Source organism: Taudactylus pleione, unplaced genomic scaffold, assembly GCF_031769625.1.
Source record: "Taudactylus pleione unplaced genomic scaffold, aTauple2 ptg001381l, whole genome shotgun sequence".
NCBI classification, from domain to species: domain Eukaryota; kingdom Metazoa; phylum Chordata; class Amphibia; order Anura; family Myobatrachidae; genus Taudactylus; species Taudactylus pleione.
Window position 1 is genome coordinate 786,597 of NW_028285781.1, and position 20,565 is coordinate 807,161.

At 42.0% G+C, this 20,565-nt stretch overlaps 1 protein-coding gene across 1 annotated transcript in view; it reads left to right on the top strand.

The window, feature by feature from the left end:
- The first annotated feature begins 11,815 nt into the window (after nt 1–11,815).
- Nucleotides 11,816–20,565, top strand: part of LOC148442954 (pleckstrin homology domain-containing family G member 3-like) — a 240,993-nt gene continuing 232,243 nt past the window's right edge. The window contains exon 1 of the mRNA XM_088463474.1: nt 11,816–11,895. The gene's annotated coding sequence lies outside the window, so the exon portion shown is untranslated. The remainder of the gene's footprint in view (nt 11,896–20,565) is intronic.

Here is a 20,565-nt window from a genome sequence, read left to right on the forward strand (position 1 = left end):
TTTGCACAGCATGGGAAATGGCAGACATTACAATAGGCTCATCATCCGCATCATAAACATTTTCTTTATGGTTACTTAAGAGGGGGTACAAATTACTTGTTACATTTTTATTGGTATTTTTGGTAACTGTACTTGCACCTCCATCCACATAAGGTGGGGGAGGTGAGCGTGAACTACTGGCAATACTCTCCACGACGCTACTTTGCTGCACGTGCACGCCAATTTGCGGCTCGCCCATATTGCAACTCAGCGTCGCGGATGTATTTTCTGGCAATGCGTTCGCAACGCTAGTTTGCGTCGTTTGCACATTTCTAAGCCAAGCATCCCCTTCATGCTGCCATATTTTTAAACATTCAAAATACTTAATCTTTTTCTCTCGGGATCGCACCATACTGATGTGATCCTGGACATTATCTAACACATTTTTGTCAAAACTACCAATTCTAGGAAACGGTCTAACACTTATTCTCGTCATATTAAACCATATATCACAATACCTTATTGCATAAGTACCGTACTTAGTATGCATGATACGACGGGCTGATCTGATCGGCGCCTCCATTAGCAGCACATCATTGCCTAACATTTCTACTGTTTGCATGGCTCCCATTCTGAGACAACTCCTATGCTTTTCAATAAAAATTTAAACCGGTGAAAGACAATCAAGATACTTTCACTTACCTGTGAACAATTTAAGTCGGCGGCGCCCAAAGATTTCATAAGGCAACTTCCACACCTAGATAAGTTTTGAAACAGGCAACTTCCAGACCCGGATAAGCTTTAGTAAGGTAACTTCCAGACCTATGAGAGTTTATATGTCGGCCACTCTCATGCACCTCTATACAACAAAGACAACATGTACACCTGCTACTGTGTTTAGAACGGTAAAGCTGCTTACCGAGCGACTAGGCTAACCCTTGCACCTAGCCCTTAAGGATCATACGGTACCCTTAACTTTAGGGAATAAATTACCCCTACCAACAATACACACACTGTTACACTTTTTCTCTGCTCAGAAAATAAATGTTAAACCAGATATTGGTAGATAGAAAAAAAATGTAAACCTCAATGGCTTTGTTCAAACACGTGGCAGCAGAACCGGAAGTGCGTATACGCTATTGTGCGCCCAGCCGCATACACATTAATGCGACTACCACACAACCGTATAATTACTTTTTTTAACTGCGTACGCAAAAATGCGTTTTAGCTGCGTACGCAATACTGCAGCACCCCTTTAAACACAAGGTTCTATCAACAGAGGAAAAACAAACTTTTTTCCTCTCTTGTCCCTGGATTCTAATCAGCGCTTCCTCTCCACACTAACCGGCAGCAACACTGTGGTAATAAAAGACTAATGCGTCTCTCAAAAGGCGCCTCCACCCTTTTGCTGAGAGAGGACTGACCGAGTGTTATCGTGTATCAGATAGTGTGATAAACCTATGAGCCCCCAACTGTTGAATCTTCCGTATTAACCTTTAGTATATTCCTTCCTATAAACCTCTAAGATTCACCTGCCTAGAACCTCTAAGACAAAAACCTGCCTATAACCTCTAAACAGAACGCTAATTGCGTACGCAGTATAACCGCAAATAAAGACAGGAGTTGAATCTGTGGTTCCAACGCACAAGTATTATTCAGATAAAAGTACAGTCAGTTACACGCAATCTATACATACACAAGATAGACCTCAGACTAGAGATCCTCAGTACACCCAAAATTCAGCATGGACTGGCAAACCAGTATTTGGACACATGTATTTATTCCCCCCCAGACTGAAACAGGACAAAGGGAAAACTTCCTGCCGATCTCATTGGTTCCCAGAGGAGAAGCATATGTTACGGCACATTTAACAGGTTGTTTCAAATAGACTTTCCCTGCCTCCGACAACAGGGGTCTTTCTAATAACGCCTCCTGTACCATTCCATCAGCTAAACATTTTGTTGCTTGTAAGTTCTGCGATCCGTAACTTGAGTTTACATGATGCGATCTCTCCACCGATAACACCGGGATGCTGTAAAAAGTGTATGCATCAGAACGAAACCAAACACACCTTGCTTATTATGTATAATATCTTAGTTATCAAAAACCTCTATTTCTTAGCATTTAAACTAACTTAACCAACTTGAATCATACAATTTGATGCTAATGGAACCTTGTGTGCGAATATGTAGTGTGTGGGTATTCGGGGTTTGGTATAAGGACGCTAGTTATTAATGGGTGAGATTTAAGTGCATAATCTCTCATACACGAAGTGAACATCCAGCAGTGTGGATGGCTGAGGGTTGTAGTTCTACATGCCCTCTGTCAGCAGGCCCCCACCTGTTGTGTGTTCAAAGGAAAACAAAACCTCTTTTGTTCTCACAGACTCTTGTGTGAAATGCAAATGTATTACCACCTCAAGCTGTGGAGTTTGGGGCCATCCTGTCTAGGATTCAGACAAATCCAATTGTGTAGATCAATGCCTGGATTATATTACAATTGCCACAACTATACTTTATCTGCATCCAGGGATTCCCAATTTGTATGTAAAAATACCCATTGTCTATTCTTATTTACTTTTACTCAGAAAGCTTGTTTTTCCAGTTGCTCTTGGTAGGTTAACAAAAACATTGCCATCTGTTCTTAGCTCCTGAGTTATAACTTGAATTGACGCTGGCCACAAAATGGTGTCTTGCGATCTCATTTCCAAAATGGAGTCTTGCGGCCATTTGCAAGATGGCGTCGCCGCGATTAAATTTTAAACTGAACTTGTCTCAGCCAATATTTCAGCTTCGACAGTTGGCTATGCTGTAGCCCTGTCCTGTGACCTATCATAAGAACCTCTGTTTTATCAGGGTTCAGTCGCAGCCAACTGGCACTCATCCACTCCTGAAGCTCAGATAGGCAGCCATTTAGGGTTGTTATTGGGTCATTTGTACCTGGAGCAAAGGACAGGTACAGTTGTGTATCATCTGCATAGCAGTGGTAAACCAGGCCATGATGTCTGATTATTTCACCCAGTGGCAGCATGTATACTGCAAAAAGCATGGTAGATAGCATAGAACCCAGTGGGACACCGCATGGAAGTGACACTGGTGATGAAGAGTGTACTCCAGAAGAAACTCTCTGTGACCTGCCAGTGAGAAATGATTTGAACCATCTAAGGACTGCCATCCAGTCCACAGAAATTTTTCAGGCGCTCAATTAGAATCCCATGGTCCACAGTATCAAATGCTGCTGAGAGATCCAGAAGGATTAATATTAAACAATCACCTCTGTCTCTTGCCATCAGAAGATCATTAAGCACACATGCCAGGGCTGTTTCAGTGCTATGTCTTCTCCTGAATCCTGACTGGAATGGATCATAAATATCATGGGTAGACAGGTGGGTTTCCAGTTGCGTTGCCACCACTTTCTCAATGACCTTTCCTAGAAAAGGAAGGTTTGATACTGGTCTATAGTTGGTCATGCAGTCGGGGTCTAAATTAGGTTTTTTTTGTTTTTTTTTATTACCGGCTGCCGAAATGTCCTGAGCAGCTGAGATCCCCTCCTCAGTCCTCACCACAATGTAGTCAGCTCCTCTGTTCTGACACTGTTAAGGCCTATGGCTGCTTATGCTGTTTTTTCTGGGGAATGTGTCGGGCGATCATGTGAGTGCATCTCCTTTTCCCAACAGTATATATCTTAATACGATTGCTTTGTCCATCTTTTTTGCGTGTGGATTTGCTCCTCTCTCTAGGTTCTATGGGCAAGAACAAGAAGGGATCCTCCAAGATGGACACGCCCAAGCCATCAGGGTCCTCTCTACACCTGACCTTCATCAATTCCTGAAGAAGCAAGTCTCATCTCCTGCAGTTCCAGATGCCTCATCACAACCTTTGTCTCCGGGTTCGCCCTCATCTCTGGGTTCATCGCAGGCAGGTGATTCTATAGGTACAGGTCCTTCGGAGTCTCCTGATCTCTCACCATTATGCGACTTCTTAAGACTTTACTAACCAAACAGGAGTTACCATCCAAGCGAGAGTTTGAGCTACTTGAAGTCAGGCTCCAAGAGACAGTTCGTAAGGAAGAAGCAGCTCATCAGGCCGACATCTCCCAGGTGTCCAACAGATTGGTGTCCCTGGAGGAGGCTAAAGAAGCTATGGCTGAAGATCTACAAAATATACGGGATACTGTCCATACCCACGCCAATGCATGCTCCTTTTACAACAAAAGATGGATGATCTGGATAACAGAGAACGTCAAATCAACCTACGGGTTCAAGGTATCCCTGAAGATATTCCCACGCAAGGACTGATAGACGTTCTGACCAAGATTTTCAATTAAATTTTGGGTAGTGACCCCAGCATTCTCATTACCTTTGACAGGGCACATAGGGCTGTAAAACAGCGTGGAGATTTATTTGATAAACTGAGAGATGTCATCTGCAGATCACATTATTACACTAAAAAAGAAGAGATAATGCAGAAAATGCGCAATTCAGAAGAAGTAGACTTTAATGGCAATCGTATTAAAATTTTTCAGGATCTCTCTTGGCACACACTTCATCAGCGCCGTTTATTGGAGCCCCTAACCGAAGCCCTAAGTTCCAGTGATAGGAAATATAAATGGCTCTTCCCATTTGGTCTCCAGTCGGCACATAATGGCAGGTCTGCTGTGTTCCGAGATTTCTCTGACCTCGACACCTTCTGCTCTGTTCTGTGCTTGCCCGCACCTGATGTACCAGATTGGTATGACACCTATATAGTTCCTCGGCTTCAGAAAACCACTTTACAAGATGAGACTTTACAACCGGTGAGGATTTCCAGATGTCAACATAGGAGGCGGCAGCCGACAGCCCTGTCTGATGATACATGACTGTGAATTTGTGGTTCTATTTCTTTCCTCCCACTACTGCGGAAATGTTTATAAAGGACTGCCTGAGTATCAGCTGTTCTGTAGTTGGTCACTCTCAGTAAGGTGCTGTTACCAATGTTAATTCTATTTTATGATCTTCTGAGGGCTTTATAAATTATAAGCCCGTTTAGGAACCCTCTGATAGGTTCTTGTTTACCTATGGTTCAGTAACTGTGTTGTTTTAATCTGATACATTACGATAATGTCTTTTAGACTATTTATTGTACTTTTGCCAATCCTTGTCTCATATTTACTGTTTATTTATCTGTTTTGATATGACAAGATACATAAATTAGAAGTAAAAAATAAAAATGGTGTGTTGCGCTTTTATTTCTGCAGCTCAATAAATAGTGGTCAGATTAAAAATATGGGTATATGAGCGCTGGTATGGATTAGAATTGGTGGACCGCACAAATAAAAATATATGAATGTAATGAATAATCAGTAATCAATAATAAAACAAAACAAACAAAAAAACAAAACAAAAAAATTCCCATCAGACAAAGGACCCGTGGAAGGTCCGAAACGCGTTGGAGATTGGAAGGAGTGCCCAGGAAAAGAACAACTGCCGCTGCCGCTACAAGCCCACTGAACATCCCCCGACGCCCTCTGTCATCAAGCGGCGCCAGCCCGGCGGGACATGTGATCGCGGCTCAGATGGGAATCTGCAGCTGAAGTCAGCAGTCAACGCCGAGCTAGTTAGGGTGAGTTAGGTGGCAATAGCACAGCGGACCCCTCGTGGGGTACATGCAGAACTGGCACACCCCCAACTAGTCTATAAAGACTATAAACATTAATTCCATAATACTGTTTATGCCTTTTCTCTCCTTTGCTGTTTTTTCTTTCTATTTTCATCTTTGTTTTTTATTATTATTTTTTATTTATTTAAAAAAAATATATATATATATTTTTTTTTTGTTTTGTTTTTTTGTTTGTTTTATTATTGATTACTGATTATTCATTACATTCATATATTTTTATTTGTGCGGTCCACCAATTCTAATCCATACCAGCGCTCATATACCCATATTTTTAAGATACATAAATTACTTGACATTGTCGCTGGCATATATCCCCAGTGCCCCTATACTGCATATGTTTTCCTAATCATGGAGAGGATTTTTTTTTCGTTTCCATGTTTGTTAGGAACAGTATTATTTTTCCTGTTCTCATTTTATATAATGTTTTCTAGATTGTTTACTGATTTATTTTCTTCTGTTTTTTTTCTTCTCTCCATCCCCTTATCCTCCCCTTCTCTCCTCACCCCAGGTTCTAGGTTCTTAGATTGTGATTTTTGCTGTTGATATAGCATTTCTTCTAAGTGTCATGTGAGAAATAATATGTCTGTCTCTCGGTCTTCCCTGATGACCTTCAATCTTAAAATAATTTCAATAAACTGTAAAGGTTTAAATATTCCAGAAAAGAGATCCAGACTTATTAGGGAACTCCGGGCAGACAGAGCAGATGTGGCCTTCATCCAGGAAACTAATTTTCAAGCAGGTAGAGCCCCGCCTCTGCGTAACCGTAATTATCCACAGACATATTTCAGTAACAATAGTGGAGGTAAGACTCTAGGACTAGCAATTCTTTTCAATCGCCATCTTCCCTTATTAAATATTGAAACTAATGTGTTAGTTGAAGGTAGAGGATTATTGATTAAGTGCAAGATACACGATCGGATCTTAACTTTTGTTAATGTTTTTGCCCCAAATTCGCATAAACCTACTTTCTTAGATCATTTAATTGAATAAGTTCATACTCTAAAATCAGGTAAAGTAATTGTAGGAGGTGATATTAATTGGGTCCTGCATCCCTCATTAGACTTGTCCTCTGCATCCTAAAACCGCCCTGACAAATGGCATCGTAAAGTTAATCGCATGCTCCATGAACATCAATTGATTGATACTTGGAAATCACGGCATCCCTTAGATTGGGATTGTACCTTTTTTACCCACCCCCACGATGTTTATTCCAGGATTGATTACCTGTTTCTAGAACATAAACACCTTCATATGGATGCGGAGATTGAGAATATTACTTGGAAGGACCATGCACCAATATCACTTTCGATTAGGATTTTTCACCCCCCCACATGTGCTTCGTTCGTGGAGGCTCAATGAACTTCTTCTTCAGGATTCATACTGCAGAGACCAGCTGAAGCAGTGCATTCTTTCTATAAATGACAGTCCAGATATGTCTGCTAGTACACTATGGGAAGCCCATAAGTGTGTTCTGAGAGGTAAGATGATTCAGCTGGGTTCTACATGAAAAAACAGAGGGAGAGGCAGAAGTTGATGCTCTTGCAGAAGATTCAAGCACTTGAGATGCTTCATAAATCTTCTCTGACTGGGGATGCCCTTGTAGAGCTCACTGAGGCTACACGTTCTTTAAACAAGCTCAAGTCGGATAAAATTAAATTAGATTATCGCAAATGTAGGAGTAGATTTATCCAATGGGACAATAAGCCCAGTGAGATGTTGGCAAAGGCGTTGCGGCAAACGCATTGCCTCCACACATGTGCAGTCAATAGTAGATGACACTGGCTATAAATGCAACCCGACCTCCGAAATTGCGGAAGCTTTCCAGTCTTATTATTCTGGACTTTATAACCTGGCAGAGGGCTTTCCTAACTCGATTACTGAGATGGGTACCACGGCAGTTGCAGCTTACCTCAGGAATGTTGATTTTCCGAAATTTAGAGGCACTTGGCTTGGATAGGCCCTTTACACAGGAGGAATTAGGTGAAGCAATCAAGTCTTCCCCATCTGGGAAAAGTCCTGGGCCAGACGGGTTCCCTATTTCCTTTTATAAAACTTTTAGCGAAGATCTGGTGCTCATGATGCTTCGAGCTTTCAATGCGGTCAATGATAAAGAGTATTTCTCTGCCCACTCCTTAGAAGCCCACATTACTATCATTCCTAAGGAAGGGAAAGATCTGTCTCAATGCTCTAGCTATAGACCCATATCCCTCCTAAATGTGGACTTAAAGTTGTTTGCAAAACTTATTGCAAACAGGCTTAAACTCCTATTACCAGCTCTAATTCATACAGACCAGGTGAGCCTTGTCCTGGGCTGAGAGGCCCGTGACAATACTACCAAAATGCTTAATCTGATCCATTTGGCTGCCCAGTCCACTACACCTGCGATGCTCTTGCCAACTGATGTTGAAAAGGCTTTTGACAGCATTAAATGGGGATTTATGCGTGGCCTGTTAGAATACATTGGTCTAGGATCCACTTCTCTATATAGGATTTTGGCGTTATATACAGAGCCCTCTGCCAGGGTCAAGGTCAATGGAGATTTCTCAAGTTCAGTTTGAATCTCGAATGGTACACGTCAGGGTTGTCCACTGTCTCCACTGGTGTTTGTATTGTGCATGGAGGCTCTGGCAAGAGCCATACAGGCCAACTCTAACATTATGGGCTTGTGGGTAGCAGATTCGGATTATAGACTGGCTCTTTTTGCAGATGATATTTTAGCTATAATTACCTACTCCGTGGTATCTCTCCCTAATCTGATAAAGGAGTTTCAAACCTATGGAGAACTGTCTTTTTTTTAAATTAACTTCTCCAAATCAGTGGCTCTGAATTTAAATGTCCCTCCTAATGTTCGCACAGGTTTGCAACAGGTTTTTCCATTTAAATGGCATCCTTCACATTTGAAGTACCTTGGTGTGCTCCTCCCTTGAAATCTGTCAACAATCCACTCCCTTAATTTTACACCTCTCCTTGTAAAAATTCGACATGAGCTTTCTTCTTGGTCCTGTAAGGGCATCTCGTGGGTTGGGAGGTGGTTTCTAGATGGTACCGATGCTCATCCATCTTGTCCAAAATGTTCTCTGGTGTGTTGTCTTGTTGCTGGAGATGTGGGGTGGATTTGGGAACCCCCCTCCACATATGGTGGTCCTGCCCTGTTCTGAGGGTGTTTTGGGATGAGGTAGTTTCAGTGATACATGAGATATTGGGTTCAGATGTACCGGATTGACCAGAATTCTGGCTCTTAAACTTACATAAATCACAGTTATTTGTGTGCAAAAAATTGCTATTGAAGTACCTTAATAGTGCTGCCAAGGTAGTAATCCCTGTGCATTGGAGATCTACCTCATCCCCAACCCTTGTGGACTGGTTTCAAAGAACTGAATTGTATAGGTCCATGGATGACATTATTATGTCATCTCCCGATAAATTTAATTTATACTCCACGATTTGGTTTAGGTGGTTGGAATTCTGCAAATCAGATAAGTATAAATCCCTGACACGTGCAACTTAAACCCTGTCTCTCTGCTACGATAGTATAATTCAGTCTCCTATGTCCTAGATCCCGGTGTTAATGCCCCTCCTGCCCTCTCTACCTCCTCTTACCCTTTCTCTCTCAACCCATAGGCAAACGCAGGGAGCTCCCCAGCCCACACCATGACCACAATAGAAATAGTAATATAATAGAATGTTAATAGTGCTGCATTTTCTTCTCAGTTTCACAAATGAAATGATTAGCACCATCTGTGGATCTTTTAACGTGTTAGCCATAACTACACCTGCGAACCAACTAGGAGATGTGGAAAACATGCACTGTGCACTACTATAGACCATTAATAGGGTTAATTATTAATATTGTATAATAATACACTATCCAGTACATAAGGAGACCGATATGTACATATATGTCCAGGGCAGTACTAGGTTATTCTGCTGCTCCCCCAGACTCCCAGACTTGCTCTGGGATGATGCAGACATCTGAAAAAAAAGATACAACTCAGGCAGGATGGCCCTAACAATAATAATGGCTTACTGTGTTCGCTGGCCCTGTATACGCTGGAATTATAACATAATACACTTTGTATGATGCATATTAAAGCTGGATAAGTACCAATTCTGCCCTCTTCATGGACTGGCCACACACTAAAATCAAGCATTTGGAAAACCCCCTCTAGAAATCCTGCGTTTGCCACTGCAACCCCCCCTGATGTTTTGGCATTTTCTATTCTATACTTTTGCCATGGTATACTGTTGTTTGATATTTCCCCACTGGTGATTTGCCTGAAAGAAGAGCAGCGTGCAGTGATTCATTTTTTGTGGTCTGAGGGTGTGCCTGGTGCCGATATTTATCGAAGACTTTGTGCACAGTATAGAGAAAGTGTTTTGTCGCGAAGAGGTGTGTATGAATGGATAGAGAAGTTCAAAGAAGGTAGCACAAGTGTCAGTCATGAAGAAGGAGCCGGACGTCTGTCCAAGTCCATGAATGATGATATAATTTAGCGTATAGTCCTGATCTTGCCCCATTGGACTATCATCTGTTTGGTTCCCTGAAAGAAGCCCTAAGACAGTGGGGAACCTTTTTTCTGCCGAGGGCCATTTTGATATATATAAAATTTGTGGCCCCGGTGCAGGCCACACTCCCTCTCTGTGATGTCACATGGCGTGCCACAATCGCCGGTGATTACAGCAATGCCCGGAGCATCCTGAGGACGCTCCAGGGAGCTGTTAGGGCAGCGGTGTGACCATCTAAAGCATCCTAAGGATGGTCCAGGTGGCACGGCTGCATAGATTCTGGCTGCAGGGTGCCATTCTAGGATGGGGCTTCAGAAGAGGCTAGCAGAAAAAGGCTCCAAGGGCCAGATCAAATTATTCCGCGGGCCTTACATGGCCCCCGGGCCTGAGGTTCCCCATCCCTACCCTATGAGGATAAAGATTCACGTCTGATGAAGAGGTGAAGACAGCAGTGCATATGTGGCTCGCAGCTCAGCCTAAAACATTTTTTAATGACGGAATACGAAAGCTTGTTGCCAGATGGACAGTGTATTGAAAAACAGGAAGAGTGTGTCGAAAAATAATGTATTTGTCTTTTCTGAAAGATGATTAAAATAAATTCTACAGCCAGCGTGCAGATAATTTTTGACTCACCCTCGTATGTAGTTGAAGGGTTTACTCTTAGTTAATTTAATTTAAGTTTTGAAGTCTGAAGCAAATTTATGAGGGAGGAGGGGAGGCTTTTACAGAAGAAATATTCTGATTCACATCAGTCCCTTCCCCAATGGAGCTTTTCGGTGGTTCAGATTTTTTTTTTTTAAAAAGCAAAGGGGCATGCAGGAGATGCTGTCTGTGGGCAGAACATTTTCTGTAAATTTTTTACATTCATTAACCACATGTCGAAGATTTAAGTGGCTGTTGCAGTTCAACTTCCAACATAGCACATCTAGGAAAGAGAATGGCACTGCAGTGACAGACAGGATGGCAGTTTAATAAACTATACGACTACATAGAAAGAAACCAATCATTTTTTTTAATTAATCAAGAACTAGATCAGAGGACCAGGACTGCCCCACAACCCCTGCATCTGGCTAGCCAGTATCCTGTGGATGCTGCGGTTACGCACCCTGCAGCCTGTACAGTGCCATATGGTGCCCTGTTCCGGCACTGCACGTAGAAATGAAAACAGTATTTGTAATAGAGATGTTTGGTATTTGGTGTAGAGGTGGAGATGATGCCAATGACAGTATTACATAAAACATCAGTTTCTAGTTTGGATTAACATGAATATAAATACCATAGATATGTGTAATACAGTTTGCTTATATAATGGGGATGTGATAAGGAATTCTGACTTATCCAGGTTCCCTATCAATTTGCCACCGTCCAAAATACTACTTTATTTACTGATAGGAAAATTCCTTAAAACCCCCTGACTTTAGGGAGGGTCCCAATAAGATCACACAGCAGCATCAGTCACAAGAAAAATGTCGATGGTGGCAGACAGAGAAGATCCCAGTCCCAGACTCCAGGAATGTCTGGGGGCTGGACCGATGATTGATGACCTTGTGGGCGTGGCTCGGTGTAATGATGTGTGATCTCTCCCTAGCTCGTTCACCGGTGGGCGTTTACGATTCCTGAATTACCTCCCGTTGGGGGCGTGACTTTCCCTGGCTGCGAGAGACTCGTGGTCCGGGCTTTCCTCCGGGTGCGGTCTGTGCAACCAGCGGGAGTGTGGGACCGGGATCGCCTGATGATGAATGGCATTAACACGGTGAGTACAGCTAAACTCCACCCCTGTCATGTACCGTAGCTGTCTGTTATTGTGATCTTAATGATGACATTTATTAGTGAAGCCGTATGTACTGTGTATCACAGTGATCTGTACTGTATCAATTAACAGTTATCTATTGTAGTGTGTATCACAGTGATCTAATGTACTGTGTTTCATAGTTCTCTAGAAGGATAATGACTACAGTATCTGGTCATTGTGTGATAGTCACACTTTGTACTTGGAGTTTAGTTATTAAAAGTTGAGATAGTCACTAATTGCTGATACTTTTTTGTGCATATATTATTGATCAGTGACTATGTATGCCTCCTCTTACATTATGTGTAGGCTCTCTATTTTATTATATTAGATAGGTACACTCTGGATCGTAACCTATTCTGAGCAAAGTACAGTGGACTGCCTTCCCTTCTGATTTTTATGTAACCGAATTGTTATGTAAATAATTTCCAATATTTTGGGTTGGTAAATGAGACAGATGTGGCCCCCTAAATTATTTTTGCTTTCACGTTTCTGTTCTAACTATAAAGTTTATAAACTCTTCTAAATCATATTTTTAGTTATGATATTTGGCACCCAAACATTATTTTTAATTTATGTAGTCGTTTCAATCGTGGTAACAGTAGATGACAGATTTAGCCTAAACCTGGTTGTGCTACTTTGTAACTAATTACCACTCCTTATTGATGTCTTACTGGCAGAGGTAACGTTTGCTGGAGGGTTAGGCAGGGCCCAAACTAGGATTTTTGTCACCAGGGGCAAGACAGTAATTTGGCGCCCCCCATGTAATTCCCCCTGCAGTAGTGCCCATATTGTAATGCCCCCATAGTAATGCCCATATGTTAATACCCCCATAGTAATGCCCCTGTAGTGCCCACCATACAGTAATGCCCCTGTAGTGCCCATGCTCCCATATTAATGCCCCTGTAGTGCCCATGCTTTCATAGTAATGCCCCTGTAGTGCCCATGCTCTCATAGTAATGCCCCTGTATTGCCCATGCCCCATAGTAATATCCCTGTAGTGCCCTTACAGTAATGCCCCTGTAGTGCTCATGCCCCCACAGTAATGCCCCTGTGGTAATGCCCCTGTAGTGCCCATTCCCCAATAGTAATGCCCCTGTAGTGCTTATGCCCCATTAGTAATGCCCCTTATTGCCTATGCCCCCATAGTAATGCCCCTGTGGTAATGCCCCTGCCCCCATAATAATGCCCCTGTAGTGCAGCTTATTAAAAAAAAAAATACTTACCTTGAACCCCGCTCCTGCATCCAGCGTCGCGTCCGGTCCGCCGGCTGCTCCTTGGAACTATGGGGGAGATGTCATGACGTCTCCCCCATAGTGCCCGTGGGGAGAGCCGGAAGCTGGAGTTCGGGAGAGAACTCCAGCCTCCGGCTACACCGCGTCGCTGCAGAGAAGGAGCCGGGCGCCCGCCGGTAATAAATATTACCAGCGGACGTCCGGCTTGGAGCCTCTCTGCAGCGCCGGGCTGGAGGTCACTGGCACCAGGTACAGCGGCTCACCCGGTGCACGTGCACCTCCAGCCCCCCCCTAGTTGCGGCCCTGGGTTAGGGGTATATTTACTAAAGTACAGGTTTTTAGAAGTGGAGATGTTGCCCATAGCAACCAATTCGATTCTGCTTTACATTGATCTAGCACCTTCTAGAAGATAATAGCTAGAATCTGATTAGTTGCTATGGGCAACATCCCACTTATAAAAAACCCGCACTTTAGTAAATCTCCCCCTAATCTTGCTTTAGGATCTTTCGGGAATGCAGAAACATATATGAATAGGTCTGGTGAAAGGTAGGAGTAGGGCCAGCATATATTGGCTGTAGTGGTATTCTAGTGAATATACTTTCTTATGTCAGTTTTATGGTGTGTGAATTGAAGCCCAGACAGATTGGCAGCCAGTTGAGTGCTTGGTTGCTGGATATCATTTAACCACTCTGGAAGCTGGAGAAAACGTGGTCGCTTTCCTAGTAAAATAGCAACTATATGACTCTAATATTTATTCAGCGATAGAGATGGTCCCCAATTTGTCTGTGGTTTATGCTTGTTACATTGTAATCAGGTTATTTGCTCTGTACATACCTAGACAAATATAGATAGATACATACATACAGTACATAGAATTTCGAATATGATTTTTTTTTCTACCGAAAATTTAATTTAACAAAAACTGACACTTTTATGGGATGTAGTGGTGAGTTCAACAGTTAAAATTTCAACACTTAATAACAGGGACACTGTGAGGTTGAACTTGGCATCCTCATATGTATGAGACTGTGTGCCCATAGGATCTGATACAGGTCAAAAAGATGAAATTTCAGTCATTGACATCACTTATAAACCATAAATCATTCAGACTGTGTTCAAATCCTTGTGAATTCAATACAAATACACAAGTGTCTCTCAAACTGTCACTCATACCTTGCTGGCTTAAATAGAAAAGCACCTACAGATGTGTTCTTAAACACCTAGCGTTTATATGCTATTCGGTGCGAGATGCCTGGCGCAAGTGTGACACACAAGAGGAGTAGTGTACCATATATTTCTTTCATTTTGCTTCATATGCATAACAGAATCAGCAAAAAGCCGTTTGCAGTGTACTAGAGGCGCTAAGCTGCAACATTAACTGTACAGGAATTGGTTTTGCACACATAAAAGTTGCAGATTAAGCACAACGGAACTTGGCGTGAGGAAAAGCCGCAGACGCTCACATCAGAGCCTGCTGAAATTCAGACTCGGTCACACACAGGTGTACATATGTCACACATCAAAGTGATCAGCATAATCTAGCAATGTAGTTTTGTTGCTCCCGGTTGTTTTATTTATGTAGATAAGACACTTTCGGCGTGGTCCAGTCACTTGGGACCTGGTGCACCGAGACGGGCTGTTCGGCACAGTGAAGCCACAGTGCAAAAGGACACATCTGTAGATTCTAATATGGCAGCTTACTTCAAAAGGGATGAAAGAGAGCATGTTAGACTTACTTAGTTAAGTATAAGCACCTTACTTATATCACATATATTATTCAGCTCAGTAAAACACAACCACTGATAGCAATTATTTTATTTAGGCTATGGAACAGTAATCATAATTTCAGCACAGGCGAGGTATTGGAATTATGTTGACATTTCGGTTTTAAAACCCCAAGCAGCTGGCTAGGAAGCAGTGATGTTGCTTTAGAAGGGTCTTCTACACTGTGGAAATGGCTGATCACTGGGAATACATACAAGTTTCCAGTCTGCTTTAGCTGTGTTATGCAGACATTTGGCTGTATAATCATGGTGCAGTTCTTCAGTTTCAGACTATAACTTCGGGTTTAGTCCCCTTCAGCGTGGTCTTCAGGTTCGTTTCACCAAAAATACTCTTGGCCAAAGCTTGTATGGTTCGGCCCGTACATCTCTTTTCACATTGTTATGTGCATTGTTAATGAAAATCATAATCAGGGCAAATATTTATTTTGGTTTATAAAATTAAAGAGGACATCCGCTGAAACTGGGGGGAAGTAGGTTCAATGGAAATTTTAGGGAAATTACCTTCACAGAAAGGGTAGTGGATAAGTGGAATAGCCTCCCATCAGAGGTGGTAGAGGATAAGACAGTAGAGCAATTTAAACATACTTGGGATAGGCATAAGAATATCCTTACAAAAAACTAAGGGTCACAAAATTTGAGACTACCAAAGGGTTAAAAAAAAGGGGCAGACTAGAAGGGCCAGGAGGTTCTTATCTGCAGGCAAATTCTGTGTCTCTAACTTCTTCCATAAATAAAAGTGTCACCCTCCCTACAGCCCCAGTGACAGAATGGCTGGGATCAGGGACCTCTGCCTCTCAGGAGTTACTCCCCCTTTCTTATCCTGGCACTTCTATTGCGGTTCATTCTTTGTACATACTTTGTCTAAGTGCACCAGGCTGGATGGTTGCAGAGCTATCCAATCAGCGGCCATTCACATATCTACCTTCAGTTCAAATGTCAGACCGAAAAAGGGACAATTTTGGAGAGAGAAGGGGTCATACATTTAGCCCTGAAGAGGGACTCTATTCTAAAGGAGCAACAATTGTCATGAATGCATTACAAATAATTTATTTGCAAATAAACACACATAATTATAAATATGATGCAGCTCTGCTGAATGTGAAGCTATATCATTTAAAAAAAAGCATTGGAAAGGGTTTGGAGCTTACAGACGGGCAATGTTAGGTACAGAAATATTCGCACAGGAACTTTTATTATTTATAAATCTATTCCCCTAAATTACACAATCTTTAAATATAATTCAATATTTTGGGGAGGTGCACCAGAGAATAAGCATAACATGACTCAAACCAAATAAAGAAAAAAGTATTCTCATAACGGGCACACACAGATTATATTCAGTAAATATAAATACAGTACATTGAGAGCCTGGATTCTAAATTAAAACATAACTTTTATTAAGGCGAAATATATAAAAAAGTGTTTATAAGAAAAATGATTCAAAATATTGACAAAACCTATTACGTGTATTATTTCTCTATTTATTCTTATATTGTCCGCATACTTCATTAAAGATATTTAATAGCATCAATCTATTGTCACTTTTTTTACCAATGTGGAAATCAGCTGATGAATTTGCTCCTATTTACATATCCTGTGACAATATATGATGTCACCTCCTTTATAAATTGCGGTGCTCGTCAGTTGTTTGGATCAGTAGCTCATAAATCAACAGTATCCTATTGAGCTGCTGAATATAACTGTTGCTGTGTATAAATTATTGATACATTTTATCATCTCACATTATACTGTCTCAAATATGTAACCATATGCGGCAATGCTATATTGTATATCACTGCGTTTTCTCCATTTATTGGTATAGGTAAGTATTTTCATTTGTTCACATCAGTAATTTGAATAAAAATAGTAAAGATTTATTGTTCATCACTGCCTATATGAATTTCAGCAGTGTCACATTCGATTATTCCTTATATAATGAGAACAATATTTTCACCAATGATGAACGATATAGATTCTTATTTTAATTATGATATACAATAAAATTAGGTTAATGTGAGTTGTATCATCCACAGCACTATGTATTGAAAGCTGATTATCCTGTATTCGGCTATCACTACCACGTGTGTCTTAATCGCCAGAAATAAGTCTGAATAGTGCCCACCAGTTTATATACAATGTATTTAGGTGGATATAAGTTGTGTCATCCACAACGCTATATACTGAAAATGATTATACTATACTCAGCTTATTCAGATCAATCACGTGTGTCTTAATCGGCAATTATGCACCTAGATAATCCCCACACGCTGATAGTGTCTTTTAATACATATACCCCGTCTCTAGTATAATCACTTCACTTAGCGATATTACATGGTGGCAATTGATTCTCCCTTATATTATTGTAAATGATGACAGGCTATACAAGTTCAGCTTTCAATATAATTCAATGACAATATGATATACTATGTATTTAAGTTAGCATAAGTTGTATCATCCACAGCACTACACACTGAAATTTGATTATCATATATTCAGCTTTCACTGCCACACGTGTTTTAGCTGGCAATAATGCACTTAGATAATCTCCACACGCTGATAGTGTCTTTTTTTATGGTATAAATATACAAGATTAACCCTGTCTCCAATATGATCACTTCACTTAGCAATATTGTGTAGTGGTAACTAATTCTCGCTTGTGATAGACAGTTATAAAGGATGACAGGCTGTGCAGGTTCAGCTTTTAATATCACATGAATCTTTCCATTTTAATCAATATGATGTCGTATTACATGCTCCACATATATTGACAATAACAAAGAGTATTCAGCGGTATCGTGTAGAATGAACTTTTCAATACAACATAGGTTTTGTCTCTTAAAACGGAGGAGACGCCAAGTAGCGTAGGGAGGACACCCCTTGTAGTGCCTCCAGTAGTGGTTACCCCCTTGTAGTGCCCCCAGTAGCAGTAGTCCCCCCCCTTGTAGTGCCCCCAGTAGTAGTAGTCCCCCCCCTTGTAGTGCCCCCAGTAGTAATAGTCCTCCCCTTGTAGTGCCCCCAGTAGTAGTAGTCCCCACTTGTAGTGCCCGCCCCTCCCCCAGTAGACACACGTAATAAAAAAAATAAAAAAAACACTTACCTCAATCCCCGCTTCCAACGTCGCCATCCGCTCCTCCGTCTGTCCTTCCCGGGCCGGGCCGCTCTGCATTATGGGAGAGACGTCATGATATCATGACGCCTCTCCCATTGACCACTGCGGGAGCCGGTAGGTGGAGCGGCTCCTGCAGTGGGCGCAGCAGCAGCTAATGAGAGTTTGACAGACTCTCATTGGCTGCTGATCAAAACAAAAACACAGCTGCCGGTGGCGGCGGCTGTGTGTTTGTCACTTGTGTAGCGCTGACCGAACTCCATCTGGTCAGCGCTACACACGCGATGCAGTCTGTGTCACAGTGAACAGACAGCCTGTGGCCCGCATGACGCTGCGGCCCGGAGGGCACATGGCACCCTGCCCCCCGGCCCAGCCCGCCACTGATCCTTCTCCTCTTGGACCCATCTGCATGAATTGGATGGTATCGATTGCCCACCTTCCTTTCAATAAGTTAATATATTCCATTCTGTATTAACTATACACAGTTAATTAGAATTTATTTATTATTAGGTTTTAAGACTTGCACAGTATATTATTGGTTACTGGGTAGAGCTACATAAAATGAACCCTTGGATGTATGACTATGAAGAATCAGGGGCGTATCTATAATGGGTGCAGGGTGTGCGGGGCACATGGGCCCCTGGGTCCAGGGGGGCCCCGCACCACACACGCTGCACCAATAATATTACTTACCACTCCGGAGTCCCACGTCGGCGGGGGTCCGGCACTGTAAAAAACGACTGGAAAATGGCCACCGCGGCTTTTTTCCCGTCATTTGTGCATTTTCCCGATGACCAGCGCATACTCTATAGACTCTGGGCACACTCTAGTGCCCAGAGTCTATAACTCCGGCACTGGGCGTGCACAGCTCAGTGCGCTGCCGGCCGCCGGAGGGAGAGGAGAGCGCCTGTGTTGGAGACTGCACATGGGCCCCCTCCTCTCTAGAAACACCCCTGTGTAGAATGTTGGATGCTCTGAGAAATACAGAGGCAGGGGCAGAACTATGGGAGACAATGGAGGCGCCTGCCGCCGGGCTCCAGCTCTGAAGGGGCACCTCTTCCATTGTCCACAACATTTTCACCCCACTTAGGGCTGTAACTATGTACAATGAGTGTACCATCACAGCCGCCCAATACATGGCACCCCTTCCCGGCACCTGAGAAGCCACCATACACTAGTGGAGAGCTCCATGTCAGACCATCAGCTGCTGCCTTCATCTATCTATATAGCCTATCTGCATGCAAATTGCTACATTACAGTGTCAGCTGCTGTAACGGGGGGCACCAAATTATAACTTGCCTCCGGGCGTCTGGGATGAACTTACACCACTGTACAGAGGGGGTTGGAATATGATGGTTCTCTTTGCTCAGACCTCTCTTCAACTGTAGTGAATGGTCATCTGTGTACAGATAGCTGGCACAGATCCAGCATGATCTGATTATCATGCTGATGGGCAATGTACTTGGCACTGTCAGCTTATGAACTGTAGAAACTTGTGTTTCCCTGTTGTGCAATGATAAAGTGATGCAGTTGTTATGATTAGCTATACACATGCTAATCGTAACACTGCTATGGGAGATGTTGGTGCTGAACAATAGTAAACTCTACTGTAATAAAGTATAATGATATAAGTCACAAATGTTCTCTCTGACCATATAAACTCATAAGGCTGAAAGTCATCGATCTTTGAGGTGACTTATAATATCCATATTGTAAGAAAATGGGCATGAGAGCTTACATCTCTGTACAGTAGTTTAAAAGTAAACAATATTATTAACACATGTATATTATAATTACATATCAATAATAGTGCCTGTCTACTTGTCATATGGACCTGTTACATTATATTAGATGGGGAATGCGGTTACATTATCACACAAGCTGTATAAATGCTGTTAGAAGTTCCTGCTTCCCTTTCTAATGTCACATCCTGTAATGTGTTACCAAATTCTAAGAAATAATCTATTAACAGTTATTTATATAGCGCAAACCTATTCTGCATTTCCTAGGGCCTTAATGTGAGCAGCCTTAAAAACATAGATAAAAAGCACATAGAAAAACCTAAAGTGTATGTTAGTTTTTATAATTTTTACCCATTTTCCCAGCACATATGTGAGCTAGCCCTAACTTGTGTAACTTTGTAAAAAATAATCTTTGTGTTGGGTGAAAGTGGTATGACGCTCCTGCTGGGGCCTGTCTGATCTCACCTTGATAACGCCAACAGTGCTGGTTCAATGCTTATATTATATATGACAGGCTGGGTATTTAAACAGATGTTGCTTACATCTTCTCTTGTGATTCTCCATCTGGTTTTCTCCCTCTTTATAAACATGTTTGCATTTTTCAGTTTAGTACTGATGTTTATAGGGGGGGGGGTGTTAAACAAATTTGCTCATTAAACATTGCACTTGTCAGATGTTTCAAATATTCACTTCATTATACAGTTATGTACAGTATAGATTTTCTCTCGCTGTAATAATGGTACAGAAGGAGAAACGGATCTTAATAC